General features: G+C 41.8%; 1 long non-coding RNA gene across 1 annotated transcript in view; it reads right to left on the reverse strand.

Annotated features, from left to right (window-relative positions):
- Window positions 1–20246, reverse strand: part of LOC124849903 — a 43005-nt gene that overhangs the window by 5678 nt on the left and 17081 nt on the right. Inside the window, exons 3-5 of the long non-coding RNA XR_007030532.1 lie at window positions 11456–11504; window positions 6125–6166; window positions 5770–5819 (exon numbers count right to left, since the gene is read on the reverse strand). This is a non-coding gene — a long non-coding RNA (uncharacterized LOC124849903). The remainder of the gene's footprint in view (window positions 1–5769; window positions 5820–6124; window positions 6167–11455; window positions 11505–20246) is intronic.

Consider the following 20246-nt stretch of genomic DNA (forward strand, 5'->3'; position numbering starts at 1 on the left):
ACACAGAATTAAGTTAACAGCATCAAAGACTTCTTTTCCATATGGGAAGAAAACTTGGACTCTCAGACTGAAAATCTTAAAACATAGCACTTGTGATGGTTTGTGAAGGGATGTTCTAAAGCCTGGCTTTGATTTTACCACAAATCTAAATATGTGCGAAAAGCTAAGACTGACTGTGACATGCTGAAAGACCAGTCAATCAAACAACAACACCCCAAACACAATCTGCTTCAAACATTAAAGCCCCTATCTGTGCCAATTCTTGTGATTATCAAAGGTGGAAGAAAATACGGATTGACAAAAGAATGAAAATTAAATATCAATTCACTGAACGCCATCGCTGAGAGATTAGGCACCTAACTCCAGCACTAACAAAAGAGTCAGCTACAATTTAAACTGTAGGCAACTCTGACCAGGTAACGATAATAAATCAATGTACATGTATTGTCTCTTTTGAGACCCTTTAGATTGAAGACCATGCACACCCCAGAAGGTTTCAAGTTATTTTGATTGATTTGACCTTTGTTACCCCTTTTTCCACCAACATAGAATGATTTCCATTACAGTTCATTCACACAATTTTGATCAGGCATTTTCTCAACTACCCAGTACATCAGCTGACAGTAGAGATCTCTATGCCAGCCCACATCAGCCGACGGCTAAGATTCACATTCAATTGGCAAAGCTCATATTGCGCACTCTATTTAAGCTGCTTTAGCCTACACTTCCTGCTTTCACTGCAAGCCACTTCATAACCCAACTCCAATTCAGCACATCCTTTGACAAGGTCGTAAGCTGGTGCTCTCCCTGCCTCACATTCCACGCCCTACCTCAGGCTTTTCCAGCATGAACGTGGAAGTGTAGGGAGGTCCCAGAACAGAGGCATAGTGCAAAATATAACTTATTGCGATTATTGAAATGAATTAATTTTGACAATAGTGGTCCTGAGTGAACTGCAAGTATCTGTGAGTACCAGTACAAACCCTTGCATGTAATCAAAGTGATCAATGTGTGCGCATTGTTCATCATGCTCCAATAATGAGGCAACTTTGATTACAATGGTTCTGCTCAAAACTGTTGGGAATGCTGGTTCACTGGGTGGCACTAGGGTACCAAGAACCCTGTTCAAGGACCACAGCTAATTTAGAGACAAAATGACGCTGGAGTGCTGGAGTTTGTGAGGTTAGCAGCTTTGTCAAATGAATCACAATGATAGATATGTAATGTGTTCCACTAAAACAGGCGTAACAAAGCTATCATAGAGACTGGGGGATGTCAATCGAATGGTCCGTACACACACAGAATTGCATCACAGCGTTCTTAAAGACTCTGACCCATAGTGGTTAAAGCATCTCTCTACAACCTGATAATCCGACTTGAGTGCCATTTTATTCCCTGACTGTACGTTAGCAGATTTCTGGTTGTCCAGTCAGAAGTAAGTATGGGTCCTGCCATTGTCATTTTCAGCCCAGACCAAAGGTATGATTGGTTTAAGGGTTATTTTTTCTCTCTGTCGACTTACAACTGCCTGTACGATTGCCTTGGGCTCATCTATGGGGGCCTCAATATCTTCTACATAAACAATAGTTGAGACATTGTCAGTTTTCTCTGTCCCTTCAATAAAGTCACAGTTTTCTTGTGGGCATTAGAGAAGAAGTGGGGAACACTCAAGGGACTAACTAAACTTCATTTGAGGGCTGTCCTTGACTTTAAAGTGTTTGTGCACAGTAAAGCATATATAGAGAAATATTATCACATGGATCCTTTCCTCACTTAAGCTCGGCATGCACAACTTTAGAAATGTTGCTGAATTCCCCCTCACACTATACGAGTAAATGTTCTGAGACAGACTCAGAACATTTACTCGTGCTCACACTATATTGTCCGAACGTGTAGCCAAGACCTGACCTGTGCTTTATGTTGCTGTCAGCCCCTCCGGATTGGTCTGTCAAAGAAATATAAGTTTGTTTGCTAACAATGCTTACAAGGGAGAAACTCTTGGCCTTGATCATTTGTGTGATTCTGTCAAAAAAAAGAGGTGCCGGCGTGTATGGCCATGCAGGTATCTTGGAAGATGTGAGCATTTTGGTTTAGTTTTTTTGCAGAAAGAAGGAAATCAAGTAACATTAGAGACGACTAGATTGTAAATTGATAACTAGCTACACTCTGGCCTCCATGTTTTCCGTCCATACGATGCGTTGTGTCGTCATGTTCAGGTTTTAATTTCACTGTGTTTTGCCATTTCACGCAGACGCAGTAAGAAAAAAGGGGCTGAATTTGGGGAATCAATTCGAGGCTATGCTTCAAGACCCAAATTTCTTCCGCCTCTCCGACAGATCGCTCCTCGCACCAATGCTGCATGACAAACAACGCATGATGAAGATGGAATTTGGCTCGACTCGAGGAGATGAGTCGAGGAGAGAAACAAGAGACCTCGTGTGAAAAAAAATAGCAAAAATGAGTGTCTCTAAAGGAGTTGAGGCCCTGGCATGATCTGTTACTGTATGTGAACATGTAATGTGTCAAAAAAGGGCTCAAAAGTGAGAAAATGATTTTGCTTCGCTTTATGTGTGTCTTCATTGAACGGACAGGCTTAGCCGAGGAAAAATGCCCCTGGCTTTAGTGGCACCAATGGGCTATGGTTCTCGCTGTGTGTGTGTATGAGTGTGCAGTCTGTGCAGCATTGCACTTCTTAAAAGAGAGAAGGCAAATCGGTGCTGTACGCACTTGCAGCTTGAATCCATTCTGTAACGACAAAAACATATTCCCCAAGTGAGTCAATATAACCAATGGAGGCATCACAGATGTGAAGGAGGAAAGGCGGTTTCTTTTAATGGCCGGACCAATGAGCTGTGTTACAGACATTCTGCTATATGGATGAGACATGGAAAGCTTTTCTTACACCCTCCACCACTTTTCAGACCCCACAAGCTCTGTTCCTCTCAGCTTCCCTTCATCAGCTTCCCTCATTTAGATCTTCCCTCTGTTCTGTGAAACATATGCGGCATGCGACAACTGTCATGCTCATTCTGCGACATAGAGAAAATCTTTGGAATACATGTGCGGCCTGCGTATGAGTGAGAATATCATGGCACTGGTCCATTGCTTACCACACATTGATGAGCAAGGCTTTCAAGGGGCGTTTCATGGAGACTGAAGCACCTTTTTTTTTTTTTTAAATGAAGGACAGAAACAATCTGCTGTGGCAGTAGAGGGTTTTCTGACACGGTCTTCTCAGCACAGAACACTAGAACACTTTTCTCCATAAAGACCCGTTTTGATCAATTATAACACTGACTCAAACAATACATGTGTATCCTGGGGATTAGAACAGCTCCAACATGCACAACTGAAGCATGCTTCAGTACGTTTCTGCACATTTATAGCTCTCTCAGTGATTATCTGCCATTGATTGCGTGGTAGATTGTGTGGTGCGCGGGTTCTTTCTCTTGGTTTGGTTTACATAATAACATTATGTAGGACATGGGCAGCCAGAAGCACTTTTTCTCTTTGGAACACTTGAGAGAGTGAATGGAGCAGATCTATTTCCGGAAGTGGGTTAGTGGTGAGGGGAAGATGCTTGATTTAGAGAATAAATAACGTATTTTACACATTAGGATATTTGTTATTGCATGCAGCCCCTGGTGTCCCCCGACTCTTCAGATGGTGAGACAAAGCATAGCAGGCAGATCTCAGCCTGGCTAAGAATATTGCAACGAGAACACTCTACGTTTACTGCTGAGATGTATATGTCTTGCATTGTATTCAGACTCATGCAGAGGGTCGTTCGGCAGCATGCAATGATGCAATTATGTGGTTAACAACTTGTTTCCACTAATAGCAGCTGCATATTGTGGATTCAATGAAACAACATCAGCCCAATGTTCTTCTCGCTGACACACATTGAAACAATTAAGACAAAATCCCCAGATTGGAACCAAATCAGCTTTCGACCAGGAGTTGCCAATGGCACTGTGTGAACTCCTCAAATCGATTTGATAGACTCACAGACATGTCGCCGCCAATAGATTTTCCAGCCGGATAAATATCTTGACAAATTGGCGCAAACTCCGTCCAACATGGTTTCAAGGTTTGGTACAACTGTGCCTGCACAGAGACCAAACCCATAGTCTATGGGCTGAACGATGTTGGGGAAAATATCGAATCGCGATTGCGATTCGGTTTGGGATTATAATTAGCGCGCGCGCACACACACACACACACACTGACAGAGAGCGAGATGTGTTGAAGAGGAGAAGGGGAGAGAGCTCCCTCTCTGTTAGCAGTCTGTCTCTTTAACGAGGGAACAGTCGTGGTGTTCGTCACCTCGCGGTGCCACGTGAGACATTTTCACACAGAGTAACAGTCTCAAACACCTCTCGCGTGGTTCCGTGTTCCTCACTACTGTCACGGACGGCGGTGGCGTTGGCGCTGGCGCTGTGTCAAGCGCTGATACAGGTTGGTGGTGTTGCCCTGTGAAGTAGCAACGGTAGCACAAATGTTCTGCACACTACCTGACGCTGCGCACCATCCTCCTTTTTAAAACCAAAAATGTGGAAACCGTCAGGTTTACTGTTTCCCCCTGCTTCGAGTTTTTATGCTCAGCTTAAACAGTCATGTCTAGACTGTAGCCTCTTATGCAGACAAATGGTATTGATCATGAATTTCTTATGCCACTCTGGACAAAAGAAAATATGATTTTCCTAAACCGAGTGAAGGTTATTTCCCAAAATGTCAAAAAGTAAAGTACAGTTTAAAGAAGCAGACTCTATGTAATTTATGTTGAGATTGAAGTACTAGAGGTTAAGCGCAAATAATCATGTGCATTAATCCCGTCATTGCATTCCTAATGTGGCGCCGAAGTATTATTGGACTTGTCCTTGAAACCCACTTACTGTGAATTGATAAAGTGTATTCTTTTTTATGCCTCCCATGCAATTGTACTGTGGGCTAAGACCTGATTTCCATTTCCATCGCACGATAACAGCCTCGCCTCACTCTTGCCGAGCGACAGACGAGGATAAAAGCAAAATCAAAGCCAGTCAAAAACAATTTGAAAAGCCAATGGAGTTGAGGGGCTCATGTCCTGCACCCGGATTTCTTTAACATGACATCATGTGCAGTTGATCACAGATCCCTAGGTTAACCATTTGGGTGGGGGTGTAGTGTTCTCCACTGGTTAGCGCTGATTAATACGTGTTACCTAAATTATAATTGATAGGCTCACTTTGATGTGCCACGGTGCAGGTACACGCTAAAAGAAATCCTTTGAAGGCAGATCCTCCCAGTGTGCTTGCCAGCAATCAAGAAACAGAAGCAGAGAGAAAGGGAGTGGTACAGCTACAGTGTCAACGCAGTAATGTGGCTCACCTCCCATCTATCCCTGCTCTGGCTCGCCACGAAAAAACAACCAGGCCTCATATGTCACTGTCAGTGGTGGCATGAATCCAATATGTACAACAATGAGAGACTCTGTTCAAACAGATTATTTGGCACTGGATAACAAGAAAAGTGGCTCGAAGTGCACATGTACGCGAGCGTGTCACAGCACTTCTGCACAGGGAATAAACCTATATTCAAAAAAGAAATATACAACCAGCATAAACAAGAGGCAAGGAAACATCATCCAAGGTTTACTTACAAATGAATTGTTTCCTCACAGGACATGCTGTTATATTTGCCCCACAGCGAACTAAAAGATTGCTTAATCGAGAGCAGCATCCTTTTTGCTGATCCTTTGTTTTTGAACAAATAATTGTATTCACCTACCTGACGCCTTAGGGATGGAAGGCAGCGAGGAAGATGGAGAAGAGGGGGGGCTACATCAATGTAAGTGGAGCAAAAACAGGACATATCAAAAATCATCAGCATTGCCAGTTTTCCCGATCAGACTGTCATTCAGTTGCAGACACATACAGATAGACAGACTGAGAGAGCAGAGATTAGCATTAACATTTCATTAATTGAATTTTGTTCTTGTTTTAATATGAAATTCAACTTGCAAGCTAAATTCAATATATACAGTGCAGTCTGTAAGTATAAGAATATGGTGCAGAATGTTTTTCACTGCTTTGGTTTAGTAGATTGGATATGAAATGAAATAATATGAGGTCAAAGTACTGACCTTCAGCTTCAAGGGAATCTTGCATCTATGACGATTGAACAGCTTATAAAGCAAACAAAGAAAACAGTCCTATTACTGAACGGCTGGTGAGTATAAATGATGATGTAATATGCAAAACTTGTGTGGGGATGCAGGTGTTCAAGCAGAGTCTTGGAGATAATCAACTCACATTATTGAGCATATCAGTGCAGCCATTTTATGGAGTTGAAATCTGCTTTTTTAGATCTTTTGTATTTTGTTAAAAGCCTATATATAGTTTAAGAACACCAATCCTTAGATGATTGCATTTCTAAATGTTTGTTTTTGTGAGGAAGGTATATATTTTTCATGAATGTGCTGGCAATCTTGGAGCCCTGGGTGAGATTTTACATTGATCTCTTAAACTGAAACTATGAATTTCTGACCATTTCAGTTTGAATCTATAAACGCTCTCATAAAAATCCAGTTTGTACAATTTCGTGAACTCATAGCCTACATAGGCCAACATTCCTGGGGCAACAGCAGATGAACTATGAGCTGCGCTGTGGAAAACTGTCCGCCTGAAGTTGTTGACACCTGTTACACTTGCAACGAGTATCGTCAGCATTGACTTTACTGAAGTGTAGCCACACATTTGAACGAGATGAAATAACTTCTATTTCGCGTTTATAAAAAGGAAATCTGTTTTCTTAATTTCTCAGTACTGAAACAGAACCAACATCGTCAGAGTTTATTGAAAAGCTACTACAGTCTTTAATAATTGAGACCTGGGGCTCGTCTGATACCAGGTGACTTCACCCATCTATCTACGCCTATGCCATGAGCCGCCCCTGGCTGCCAATGTCCTGAAACTTCCAAGTATCCATTATCTGTTCTCCCAAATTCCTGTGATGAACTTGAAAATCATAAGCGAAGAAGCTGATAAAAAGCACCTGAATACACCACGGTGTTTGTCTCTGCCTCTGACGTGAGACACAGTTTGAACTCTGGAATTATCATATAAGGTTTGGTTCAGACCATTTGACTAGAACACCATGCTCTGCGGCTGCCTCTAACCTGCAAGGCACTTTGAGGAGAGTAGTGCATGGTCCAAAAAGGCCTTAAAGATATATATTTTAGTCTACTTTGGTCTCTCGCCTGATCTCCGTTGGAACTTGTGCACCTGCTGCTCATTGCACGACCAGGTTCAGCAGCTCCCCGTTGTTTTGTCTTCACTGTTTGCCAACTACTGTTACACTGAAAACAGGAAGAGGAGTAGAATTTAACAGTTTCTGTTTTCCTGTGAAAAGCAAGCAAACAATATTAGTAAAACAAAAACTATATATATTGTATTTAATGAATGCATCCCAGTTTACTGTATAAGGCCACTACCTGCTGCCCACCCTACCCCTACATATCTTAAAGTGTTACATATAAATGTGGGTGGTAGAGGAAAAGGTCTTTTAGGTATGACTTAAAACCTTTCTGCTATTGTTGTCCCCGCCCCTCGGCTTCACCCACGGGAGGTCATCACAGTCGATCACCATCTGCATTTGATTTGGCATAGGTTCTTCCGAACACGACCTGGGGTAAAAACTGCCAACCCATGGAACAGCAGCCAACCTGCTCCTCCACCTGAGCCACAGCTCCCTGTTACTATTTCATAAGAGTCACCTGCAAAATCCACTAATTCGCCTTTTTCGGGGGAAAGGCACACAACCAGCGCTTCAAACAACGGACCATATGCAAGATTGCCGCTATGACCACCCACACAAGAATTAACATAGGTTTTTTTCATTTTATTTTAGGAAAAGAGAAATTAAACTTAAGACAGACCAACTGCAACAAAGCCAAAGGGGGTTGAAGATGGGGGGGGGGGAGAAAAAGATTGTCTGATTGCCACAAGCTCTCACAGAGTAATCAGTCAGTCAGGACCAGGTGAACTGAATCCCCCTGACTGACTGACACCAGCCCCCAGGCTGGTGCAGGGAGAGGCCAAGGAGTCCTGTCCAGAGGGGGCCGTTACACCATCATGCTTACAGGAATGAAAATACACAATATATGCCATACAACAGTTGAGGAGTTGATGATTGACAGGCTATCAGAGAGTAAGTGCTGGGATTCAGGGCAGCCCAAGAGGAAACATAGAGATATACCTTAGTGCTTTTATGGTTCATGTATTCTCTCTATTGGGTTCTTTGTTTTCTGTTTTTGGCCTCCACATAACATTAAGGGTACAGTCCAGGGTGACTTATGCCGAGTTCACACGACACGATTTTAAGCCCGATTTTCAGCTCGCCGACAAATCCTGCAGTTGCAGCAAGTCGGAGGAAAATCAGCGTGAAATCGGGGCGCGCTTTTCTGTGTTTCTGAACTAAATCAAGTCGTGTTGTGCGTTTTCACTGCGATAGATGATGAGCGTAACCCACGAGCTGACTAATGCGGAACCACATAGTAACGCTTCAAGTTATTTCTCTCTGTCCACACAACACAGAGGGCGTCCGCTCAAACTACTTCCTGTTTCTGACCTGTCAACGTAAGAGCCTCCTGCAATATACTGAACAGTTTCTGTTTGGCGTCCATCGTGAAAGTGACAAACAATGCCTGTTTCGCATATTTTTCCTTGTCACTTCTTTTTTTTGTGACAAAATGTATTTTGGAGACATTTCTCCTGGTGAAGGATCGTGTAGTTTGTGAACCCCCGTCACAGATGAGTCACGTAGTGTGAACAGCACAACGACTGAGAGCCTACAATTACAAGACAGTACGTCGTGTAGTAAGAACGATACAGCGATCTGACCACTTTGAAAATTGTGTACTGTGTCCAAGGTGTTATATGTGAGGGTCAGATTTGTGCCCCGGTCTGTGCTGGAAAGTGAGTTTTAAAGCTACAGATCTCAGCTCCTAGTCCGTTAATCACTGAACCAATTGGGAGTGAGTGATACACAAATGCGGTGTGGCCAGTTTGAGTCAAGGGACAGTAAAATCCTCACTTGCCCCTTTTTAAATTAACATATCTATCAAAACTCTATATGAGAAGCCAGCAGCAGTGCAATTTCAGCGTATGACTGACACCTTATATCACCTCCGCAGCATGGCACTTCAGAAGCAATAAGGTTTTTCAGAGCCAGGTCAGATGACAGGGACGACATCAGAGTTTGACGGGAGATTTGTTTCGATGCAACTTCTCCTTGCTCCCAGTTTGGTGTCGCTCCAGTGCATATCGAAGGAGCTCCCTCAGTAGATGATCTAGTGTTACACTTAAAAGTCGGCTGACTGGTTTTATAACCACATTAATCACTGTTGCTCTCATACTCTCTGCGTGCAGCCTCGATCACTTGTGGAAGGGGAGAGCTCGGCAGGGCTTTCCATGAATTGAGGCCGGTCAATCGCACGGCCCACTCTCTCGCATGATCTCCCACTGTCACCTCGCTATTGAGCTTCGCATTGCAGTCTGACATGAGTTTGTCGAACCATTCCTCATAAGTGTGAAGTAGTTCTTTTTGTACTGAAAGGTCTTTTTGCTAGATTTACAACATGGCAACCCAGTAATAGTCATTGTCCCATTTCTTTACTGTTAATATGTCTATGCTATGTCTGTCATGTTTCCAGAGCACTAAAGACTATACCTCAGTCTTAAGTCAACACTGTGGGTACAGCATAGCCACAAACACTACTCCGTAGCCTGACATGCAGCCCCTAGAAATGTGATGACATGTTGCATGCAATGCAGACAACATGAACTGTGATTGGTCAGCTTGATAGCATGTCTTGTCAATGGCTCTCATTGCCTGTTTTAGCTCAAATATTTCTGCTTCAATCACGTCAGTGTTCGTACACACCATCTCCTCCTCTCTTTCCCGTTCTTCTTTATCGTTTCAGTTGTTCCAATGTTAGAAATACACATGCATTAGCATGGAATCCCCACCACCAACTGCAGCTTTAGCGGTGTAATTGGAAGTCTAAATGTCCACAATTACTGTACGTATGTTCTGCACGATCCTATGCACAAGTATTAACCAAGCTTATAAGGTAGAGAGGCAAAAGAAACTCAGAAGAGTAATCAGGGTCTTGATGCTCCGAGTGAATTATTTGTCACTGACACTAAATGCCACGAACAAACATCTGCAGTGTATGATGAAAGACAAAAAAGAACCTGCACCCATTGTTTTCTGTGCAAGTCAGTGCATCAGCAGGGTCCATAGAACAACACATCCATTCTTTGAATAAGTCTTCTGTCTGCACATAGAAAAAGTGTGTGCAACAATTTATGTCGTTTTCAAGTGACGCTCATCAAGTAACGCAATGCCGTGTGACATAACTGGTGTGTGTTGCACTGGGTGCTCATCAGGCACAGTATGTCAGACACCTCTGATTGGTTTAAACAAGATTTGAGTGAATGAATGACACAATTCAAGCAAGTACACTTCTTGGCCCAGAGGGGCACTTCATCCTTTGTGCTGTACCTACAGTATAGTAGCTATTGTTATTACTTTTCCCTGACCGTTCGCTTTCCCAATTCTGTTCCCTTTTTATCTGCTTCACTCAGTCTTGCAGCCCTCTCACCCTGAAAGTAACCAGAGACACCAACACCCGTGTCTGCAGCAGCTGTGAGTGCCTCTATTTGTTGCACTCACTGAATTCAGTGTGAAGTGACCCCCCCGCCTGCCTCCGACATGATTTCACCACAAGCAGAAAGCAGACAGAGGCACTTGCTGTGCTCTGTGTGGAGTCAAAACCTTAACTGCCAGATTGGCACCTCATTTATTCAGCCTAATAGAAGGAGGAGGGCCCTCAGGCGAAGGGAACCTCGCAAATGCATGGAGTGAGTGACGGGTCTGCTACATTGTTAGAGACAGTCCCCTGGCCTTGACTTTGTTGTACGACAGACGCCTGCACCCACAAGGTGGAATTACAAAGTCTCAGAACTAGCAGAAGTTGGGTGGAGTTACTTTATATGAGGTATTGTGTTTGCCTTATTTTCTTGTCTGTGCCTAGCTTTTTGAGAGTGGGTTAAAGAGTAGGTTAAATGAAATGAATCTACTGGGAGTTGTTTAAGATGTGAGCTAGAATAATAACAAAGTTGGTAGCATCCAAGCCTAGCATCAGTTTGGAGGAAAGAAAAGTTCTAAACTCTAAGTTTACACGGGGAAAATATATGAACTACTTTTTTGGGGCTTTAGTATCAAAGAACTATATTGGTAAGACTTTTGTTGCACCCCTAGCTGTGCTGTAACAACATTTTCATTGCAACTAAAACTGAAGTGACAATTTCATTTCCCAAAGTATCGGTACACCATAAGCGCACTTTGAAGATAATTCTGCTTTATTACAACTGGATTCTTATTTTAGTGGCAATAACACAGTACTCACCAAGTCAACTGCGGAGACCTGGGGACAGTGCGACGTCACTAAGAAACGTCTGTTGGGGAAAGAGACACAAGCAGTGAGTCGACCAGCAGGTTTGGATCCTCAGTTAGACTCGTCCCCTCTCTTTAGCAATGTCTTAACGGGGACATTTGCTTTCCTATGTTTTCTTTCACAAGGTCCATATTAAACGAATTTCATGATCACAAGCTTACAGGTGAGGTTAGTGATCATCAGAAATGAATGTTGACTGTTTAATTAAATTGTTCAAGTGAAGGGAAATTCAAACACAGACATCTTCCGAATCGAATAATAACCAAATATGAGAGGATAGATCAATTTGGTATGTGTGTGGCATCTCAGCTGGTATAGCTTACTGGGTTACACCACTGACTTAAATAGGGTCGGGGTTCGATTCCAGGTGATCCCAGTGTGGGCCCTGAACGCTACCTGCCTCGATGATTGTAAGTCACAGCTCAAATGGGAGCCTCTTTGCATCATGTTTGTAGATTCCTTTGCTAAATTCAAACTACACTGCTTTGATCATGTGTTTAACTGATCCCATAATTAGAATGATTAGCATTGCTAAGTGTTTACATCATAACAATGGACGGCATGCAGTAATTAATCAGTCTAGTGTTGTTTCTACACTTCATCCACTTCATCGTCCTAGAATGTACTTGTAATCCAACATTGAAATCCATGATTGTCATGGAGTAAAGAGACAAATCTTAACATTGATGACTTTTTCTTGAAATTTAATTAACTTGGAGTTTCCGAGCTCTTTTTATTTGACTTGTTTTGGCTATTTCTGATATATCTATAGCCACTGAATTCAAGGACAGTAAAACATGCCTCCTTTCCTGAGACATACTGATAAACATTTAATAATAAATGCCTTGAAACACAATAAACCCCGCCGCATTTAGTTGAATGAATATACTGTACGTGTGTATGAAACTCAAAGGGAAAGTTTGTTCTTCTTTTGTTCCCTTCCTGAAAGGAAAAAAAAATCACTTTAAAGTTTGTTTTTCTAGAGGAAACTTTGACCCGTAGACAGAGAGAACCGACTGCCTTCAACAACAAAGCTGAACTGCGACCAATTAGAGAGGGAAAGTTGCCATAAAGCGGTAAACACAGAGCTGCTGTTGAGCTAAATGACTGCAACAAAACGCATCAATGCACACACACCGACACAGACATGGCCGTGCATTTAGACACACACACACACACGAATCAGTTTTCTGGATGGAAGTGAGAAACAGCAGCTCTTGTTACTGTGATCTTTGTCAGTGTTGTCATTTGTCAGCAAAAGTGTTAAGTTCAGCTCTTTTCTCTGTGTGTGTGTGTGTGCCGATGCTTATTCTCTTAAATTAAACTAGCGTTGTCTCTATATATGCCGTATTAACAGTCTGAGGTGCAAATGCCTGTCCTTACCTCTATTGACATTGAACAAAGTCACAGGTTGTTGCTAGTATAAACGGCTAATTTAGATCTGAAGGTCTAAAAAACCATGAAATATCTGACACGGGTTTTGTATTTTAAAATGATTCAAATTGCTCTGTAATCATCCAATGAGTCATATTTGCATATATGCTGCTATTTAAGTTAGTTATCTACTATTAATATTGGCAATAACATGCTTTAAAAATGAAATTGATTAAGTTAAGTTTTTGAGGCAACCTACCAATTTGTTTGTGGTGCTTCCTGTGAAAATAGGCTGGATCTGTCATTTTACAAATGCTCTGCCTAAACAGGCCGCACTGGTGAGGAGTTAAAAAAGCTTTTCTGACAGTTCAGGCTTTATGTTAAAATTACCTCTCACTTTCATCCCCTTGTGTAATTTCAGTGCTGTGGCTTCCTAGCTACACACAAACACACAAACACACACAGACACAATTTATGTATTTATTCATTTCCTCCGCAGCTTGTTCAAAGCCATGTACACATCACCCTCTCTTGACGTGTGAAGCTTCGGGTTTTTAATTATTCATTCAGCTATATCTAAAGCAGATATATTCCAGCAATTTCCTGCTGACAACCTGGGCTTAAAACAGAGTGAAATGGAGGACAATTTGAGCAGGCAAACAACTTCTAGCGGGGTAGTAATAGCATTGCTGCAGCCTGCTCTCTTCAATCATCATTATGATTTTGAGGCCACGTTAACATGGCGGAATGAATCACTTTGCTCCAAGATAAGCTCGCATTGACGCACAGCACATCCTTAATGCAGGAATCTTTTCGGCAGATAAGTTTGTTTTACACGAGACCTGGCAAAGATAGGCCTCCACAGCCCTCTGTGCCTTTTTGATAATCACTTAATTTGCTTAATGTGAGAGTGTACAGAGTCGCAGCTGCAGATTTTCGCTGAAGGAACTGAGATCAAAGTCGCCCTCAGGATGGGTATTATATAGGCTATTGTGTGGTAGCACTTTAAGCCTCTTTGGTTACAGAGCTATTTAGTTCACAGCCATAACCTTGTATTTGTCTGCAGTTCTTCAGCACGGGCTGATAATGCAAGACATGCTTATAGACGCAAAGACGCTTAAAGCTAAAAAAAACAGAGTGACACTTCGTGTGAGCGACACACAGGCAGGTAGGGTATTTCTGCGGAAATCACCTGTACGCTTCTGTTAGAAATGGGTTCAGGAGAGCGTTGGGAGTGAACCGGAACAGTCGAGGTACTACAGGCCCTGATGCACCAGCAAGACAATGAGCTAAAAGAGGCACGGAGAACCCTGAAGATCGGAGGGGAACTGCAGTTGGGTGAGTAGCAAGATGCCGGTACGGACGCAGGTGCTTTTCCTCAGAGCAGAGTTGTCACCGCCACTTTGCAGATAACAGAGGACAAGAAAGAAGTATGGATACCATGGGCGTCTGCGACAAGTCCCACTCACTTCTACCCTCTCTAATTCAGCGCATCTGTCTGTTCACTCCGTGGTACTTTCAGAGCGCCGTGAGTCCAATCCATTCCACGTCAGGAAGGCCCTAATGAATAAAAAAAACTCTGTACCGTCTTTTTCGCTACTTCTTTTCCTTCCACGCTCCTGCTTTCTTGCACCACAAGTCCATCCACCCGATTTTGCTTATTCAGAGATCCCTGCCAATTAAACTCCATACCATCTTTTCACTACTCCCACCTGCTGGACACAGGCCACTCTACCACCAAGGGAGCAGCAACTAACTACACAGTGCACCGTATGCACAGCTGGGTAGGTCTTGGCTGTGTACTCACATACTGTCATTATAGAAGCTTGGCATTTAAGGGGATGTTCTAGATTTCTTCGCCTGTTGCTTTTAAAGGCATCATGTAAGTATTGGATGCTTTTGTGTTTTTGACTCTTGGGACACCTTGCCCAAATGCGGAAATCGTTTTAGGCGATAGAAGTAATTGCGCAACGGGATTGGCCTCGAACTTCCCACCTCCGGCACGGGAGACGGACGCGTTAGCAAGGAGGCTAAAACCCAGGTTCACTAGCATCTGTCGCTAGCAGGTCTTTTAACGTGTCGGCGAGTGAGGTTTACACACACTGCACAGCAATGGACTGGCTGGCCTCCGTTATACTTAATTCAAAGGCACCAGAATACAGGAAATGGCGTCTAATCTAGTAGCATTTTTTTGGGGAGAGGCCCCTCCCATATTCTTTTCTGACACCGACAGCCATGATGAACACTGAAGCTCTAACTTTGTTTTCTGGCTCCTAGCGTAAGCGTTAGCAACATGGCTCCAAAGCAGAAATCAACTATAAAAAACCCCAATTTGAACAAATAACTTTGAGTCAAAGGTCCAGTAGTATTAATAGGTAGGCTGGTTGTGCTTCTTACTCGTCTGGTCGAAAGAAAGCAAACTGCATGTTGTTCTTGAAGCCTCTCAAGTCCCAGAGCTCTCTCCACAGAGCAAATGTCTTTCTGAGGTTCACTCTTTTTTTTAAAATCTCTTTTTGTATCACTCTACCTCTTCACCTCCTTTTGTTCCTCCGTCAAGTGCATTATTTTTTCTTGAGATGTGTTTGTCAGTTCATATGTTACTCCATCTGCCATTGGTCTAACAATCCACACAACAGACCAACTCAAAGACCACCGGAGTGGGATAAAAAACTATGGAGGAAATCTGTAAACATACTGGTAAATTCTTTTTAAGTCATTTGTTTCTAATCTCTGCTCTTCTATCTTGCTGCTAAAGAACAACCTGCTGCTGTAACAAGATTTGTTGTCAGTGCAGTAACGTTAGTGTTGTAGATGATAATGATAAAGATGATGATAGCAACTCCTGTTTTCCGAGTGATGATTGTGGTGGTGACAAAGTGCACTTACTCCAGTCCAGTCAGTATTTTAAGTGAAGAAAGCTGAACATAAACAAGATGAGCACTTCCATCACTTATAGTCATTTTCAGAGGAATATTCATTATGTTATCTCAGCTGTGATTTACTCGTTTTCCCCCGTCTTTCAGATGAAATACAAGATGGACTGTTGAGCCACTGCTGCAGCAGAGCTTGGTAAAAACCTGCGATCACTGTAGGTGTGATTGGTAATGTTAAAGGGGACAATAGATGGTAAGGAGGCTCTCGTGCTCACTGTTTTCTCCTGGCTGTTACTGCATCTTGCCTTTCTCTGCTATAGGCACCTTGCAATTTTGGAAGCGTGCCTTGAGCGTCCTGGACTGAAAGAAATTGTTTTTTTTTTCCTCATTGTTTTTGTTTTCCTTTTCTCTGTTCACCAGTTGTATTAATGCAGAGATGGCCCTCCTGGGGGAACCACATACGCCTGGAAGAAAATAAGAGCTGTTTTGTAACCATTCTGCTATTTTCTATTATGCTTGTGTAGCCACATCACACCAACCCAGCACAATAAACAACAGCTGGCCGTGGGACTGACAGCAGATTGTCGGCTATTCTGCAGTCACCTGGCAACAGTGACACAGAAACACAGCATGTGCTTGGTTTCATATTGGTAAGTTCCTTCCACAGATGTAAATTAGCGATCTGTTTTTTGTTTTTGTGCCTTTGACAAAAAGGCAGCGCTGCTCACTGTTCAGCTTTCAGTGTGCACCAGGTGAGTTTGGGTCTCGGAGCAGCTGAGCTGTGAGATCGAGCTCTGTTTACTCTTGAATGCCACAGTAAAATGTGGCTACATCATGGACAATTAATGACAATGGAATTCACCAGACCCTCAGTGATTACTTTAATGGTAATGAGGTTTAACCATTCTAATACCATCATTATTAAATTATGATGGGTTTTTATTATTAGCCAAACATGAATACATTACATGTTATTATTCATTTCATCTGCTGTACAATACTCCATTGTTAATTGTTTAATTAATTAAAGTGTTCTTAAGCCAGCTTAGGGCCATATCCAATGTCTTGTGATTGCATTATTGTCTCATTTGACTAGTCATTCAAATCAGTGTTATTCTATTGTAGGGGTAGATTATAAATTGTATATTTTGAAGCATTAAGTACTTAATACATAAGCCATATTATAAAATATTATGAAATATATGGACATAAGAGTGGTTATTCACAATTGACATATGACATAATGACATCTGCAGAAAGTGGAAGTCACACTGAATCATATCAGTATGTGTCTCATGTTTGGGTGCTAAGATTGACTGTGTTAACTGACCCTCTGTGTCCTCCCTTTGCAATTCTCCTGTGGGAGGCTTCTTGCTTTCTCTTTTGCCTTTGTTGTGTGAAATTACCAAGGAACACAGCGATTATTTTGTCCCCCAAGCACCCCTGTAATGTTAATCCTGTCCGAATGAGGCTTTGGTAGGTCAACCTCTCTATACATATGTTTAAGTCACAGTTGTATAATGAAATCAATTATTTATGTCATTGTCACTTTGTTTTACTAGAGCTGGACTGTCCACATGAAACATTCACAACAAGTCCTCCAACACATATGACGAACTATGTCGTATGTGCTGCACAACTAAATCAACCGTTTCCTAAATAAGCACCTCTACCAGTGACAGGAGGTACACAACTAATACTTTTCGCCTCATAGCATTGTGGGAATTTATTTAATTTACCAACGAATGGTCAATGAGCTTGTCAAGTTTAAGGTTATAGTTAGGGTGACATGGCAAATAATCAGCAAGATTACTTTGCAGAATATAAGCAAATCCATTGACATACACAAACTTGACAGACTTAACATGTCAACGGTACGTCTACCACTAGTGGCCATATACATAACGACCATTAAAATGACCACATAGGTCACAATAAGCTGCATGAAAAATGACCTATCTGGTTGTTTTTTTGTGAAGGACAGTCTCAACATTCAGCTAATTTCCGAAGATTCTCGACAATGAGAAACCCCGACTGTTACGGCAGGATCTTAAAATCATCTGACTGCGCATTTATTCTTCTGGTAAAACATAATGTAAAGGTGGTTAATTTGATCCAATTCTCCCCTCATGGCCATTTTTCTTTCTTGTCACATTCATGGCTCACAATGACCTTACAAGACTTTTCATATTCTTCAAAACTCAACACTACAATGATCCTGCTCCCAAGCTCAATCCTATTGTTCTGCAGCTCAAGGAACAGATGTGTAGAAATTGAACTACTGTGATTGCTCTGAGGAAGAACAAAACAAAATGGTGCTGGGAGAAGTCAGCATTTCTCCAGCATATTGTGCTCTAGAGCAAAGGAAACTGAGCACCACAGATGACTGTACGTTGTATCAATTATTTTTTTTATGATGCAAACACATTTAGAGGTACAGTATGTACTGAGTCATTCAACACTGAGAGGATTATGTTGTCCCTCGCTGCCATTGGATGTGCAACAATGAGCCCTGCAGCAATCAGTTCAGGATGCTTTAATCGGCCTTCTCAAAACTTAAGACTTGCTGGTCTGCTGGTGTCACACAGTGTACACACATCAGACTTGCCAGCCTGGCAGTCCTTCAAGGATTCACAGTAGGTGCGTCACAGTGGGTGCGTCACAGTGGGTGCGTCACACTAGCCCTAAACGTATTGTGGCCTAAAGCTGTCCAGTATCTATCAATTAAATTTATTATTATTATTATCTGAAACTGGAAGAGAATGTAATTAATAGGATCGCTGTATGTAGTTTTTGTGCTGCCCAAGATATGTCAATAACATAATATATTTTTAAAAGTACAATTCACGGCAAAATATAATCTGCATGTTTTTGCAAAATATTTGTTTTTAAGAGCTAATTATTGGAAGATCTAATGAGCTATACACCTCTGCTAGCCAAACAGCGCTAATAGCTTACCCGGATTTTTGTATTTTTCCTACCCTGTGCCATTTACTCTCCATAGTTATTTTGTTCTCCGTATTGGAAAGGGAAAAAAATATATATTTGATCTCACAAGTTTGCAAACTGCTTGATAACTGTCGGTTGGCAAGCTTGTCATCTTGGTTAATAACAAGACAATGACTTCAACCTGATTGTTCAAAAGAAATATTATTGGAACCACAGACCTGTTTTCTGTGGAGCAGTTTATGGCCGGAGAGGTTAAATCAAACTGTCTGGTGCAACGCAGCTAATAGGCAACAACTGCCCACAGTTTGGACTCTCTGGCTCTGTGTTCCCCTTTAAAGGTCAACACTGTCAAGACAGTTTGCAATCAGTGCGATGGTGCAAACAGTGATTCCATTGGAATGATTTCATTTTGAATCAAGAATTTCCAGTTTCAAACTATTGTGTGAGCATGCTTTTAGGGAAGCAGTTAGGGTAAAGATAGTGTTCACATAAGCTATACTTTGACATGGACTGCTTTTCCTGTCTCCTGAAAGCCAATGTTGGTTTTTCTCAACAGTGACAACAGTTGCCTAAACCTTGATTATAGAGGTGCAAGATCAAAAAACAATATTTTTTTGTTTTAAGGTCACAGCAGCAAACTCTTTAAGGTATTTAAGTCCTGGATGTTCCATGTACTGTAGATTAAAATAGCGGTGTTTTGCCATGATGTATCCCTCCACTGCGACAAACACGGTCACTGTGGAAAGAGGGAATTTTGTGCTGAAAAGACCATATTTTAAAATATATAGACTTAATTCTTGATGCCTTATATCTAAATTACATTTGTAGATTAATCTTTGTTTTTGACATACTTTTGGTATTACTAAACACTATTCCTCATTTGATTATTATATTAAGGTTTTTTTTACAAACTGCTGACAGCTACAATAATATGTGACCAGTGTGCACATGTGACAATCAAGTGACATGTAATGCATAACAGAATGGCAATGTGTGCCACTAATGGCGGCTCTGATGGCTAAGTTAGCAGCATGCATTTTCTAGCAAAAGTACCTTGACAGGATCATTCTATAGTTGGACATGAGGTCATAATGCAACCAACAGCTGTAAGAGAGCTAGAGGCATCACTACAAAGCAACAAGAGTATTTGATGCCGTCGTGGATATATGCCATCATTTCAAAGTGAAAACAAATAAAGAACATCAAACATGCTTCCATATAAAATCAAAGATTGACAGACTTTTAACAGAAGACAGAAGGAGGAGAATTTTTAAAAGAAAAGTAAAAGAAAATTTAGCAAAATTTGGAAGCCTCACACACATTACAGTGTGTTCAAGGATGTCCTGCTATCTCGTATTCAGCTGCCGAACTCTTTTAAAGGCACAAAAAATAACCAAAGGCGTAGCCTCCTGTCAGCTTTAAAAAAGAATCGTACTTGTTGGAGTATCCTTGCATGAACCAATAGGTAGAGAATTATTCAAAATGGTGGTCGGTGAAGACAGTGACCTTGGCAGTCAAATAATTCAGATAATTCAATGGGAGGGATT

This window comes from Scophthalmus maximus, chromosome 3 (genome assembly GCF_022379125.1).
Source record: "Scophthalmus maximus strain ysfricsl-2021 chromosome 3, ASM2237912v1, whole genome shotgun sequence".
Lineage (NCBI taxonomy): Eukaryota > Metazoa > Chordata > Actinopteri > Pleuronectiformes > Scophthalmidae > Scophthalmus > Scophthalmus maximus.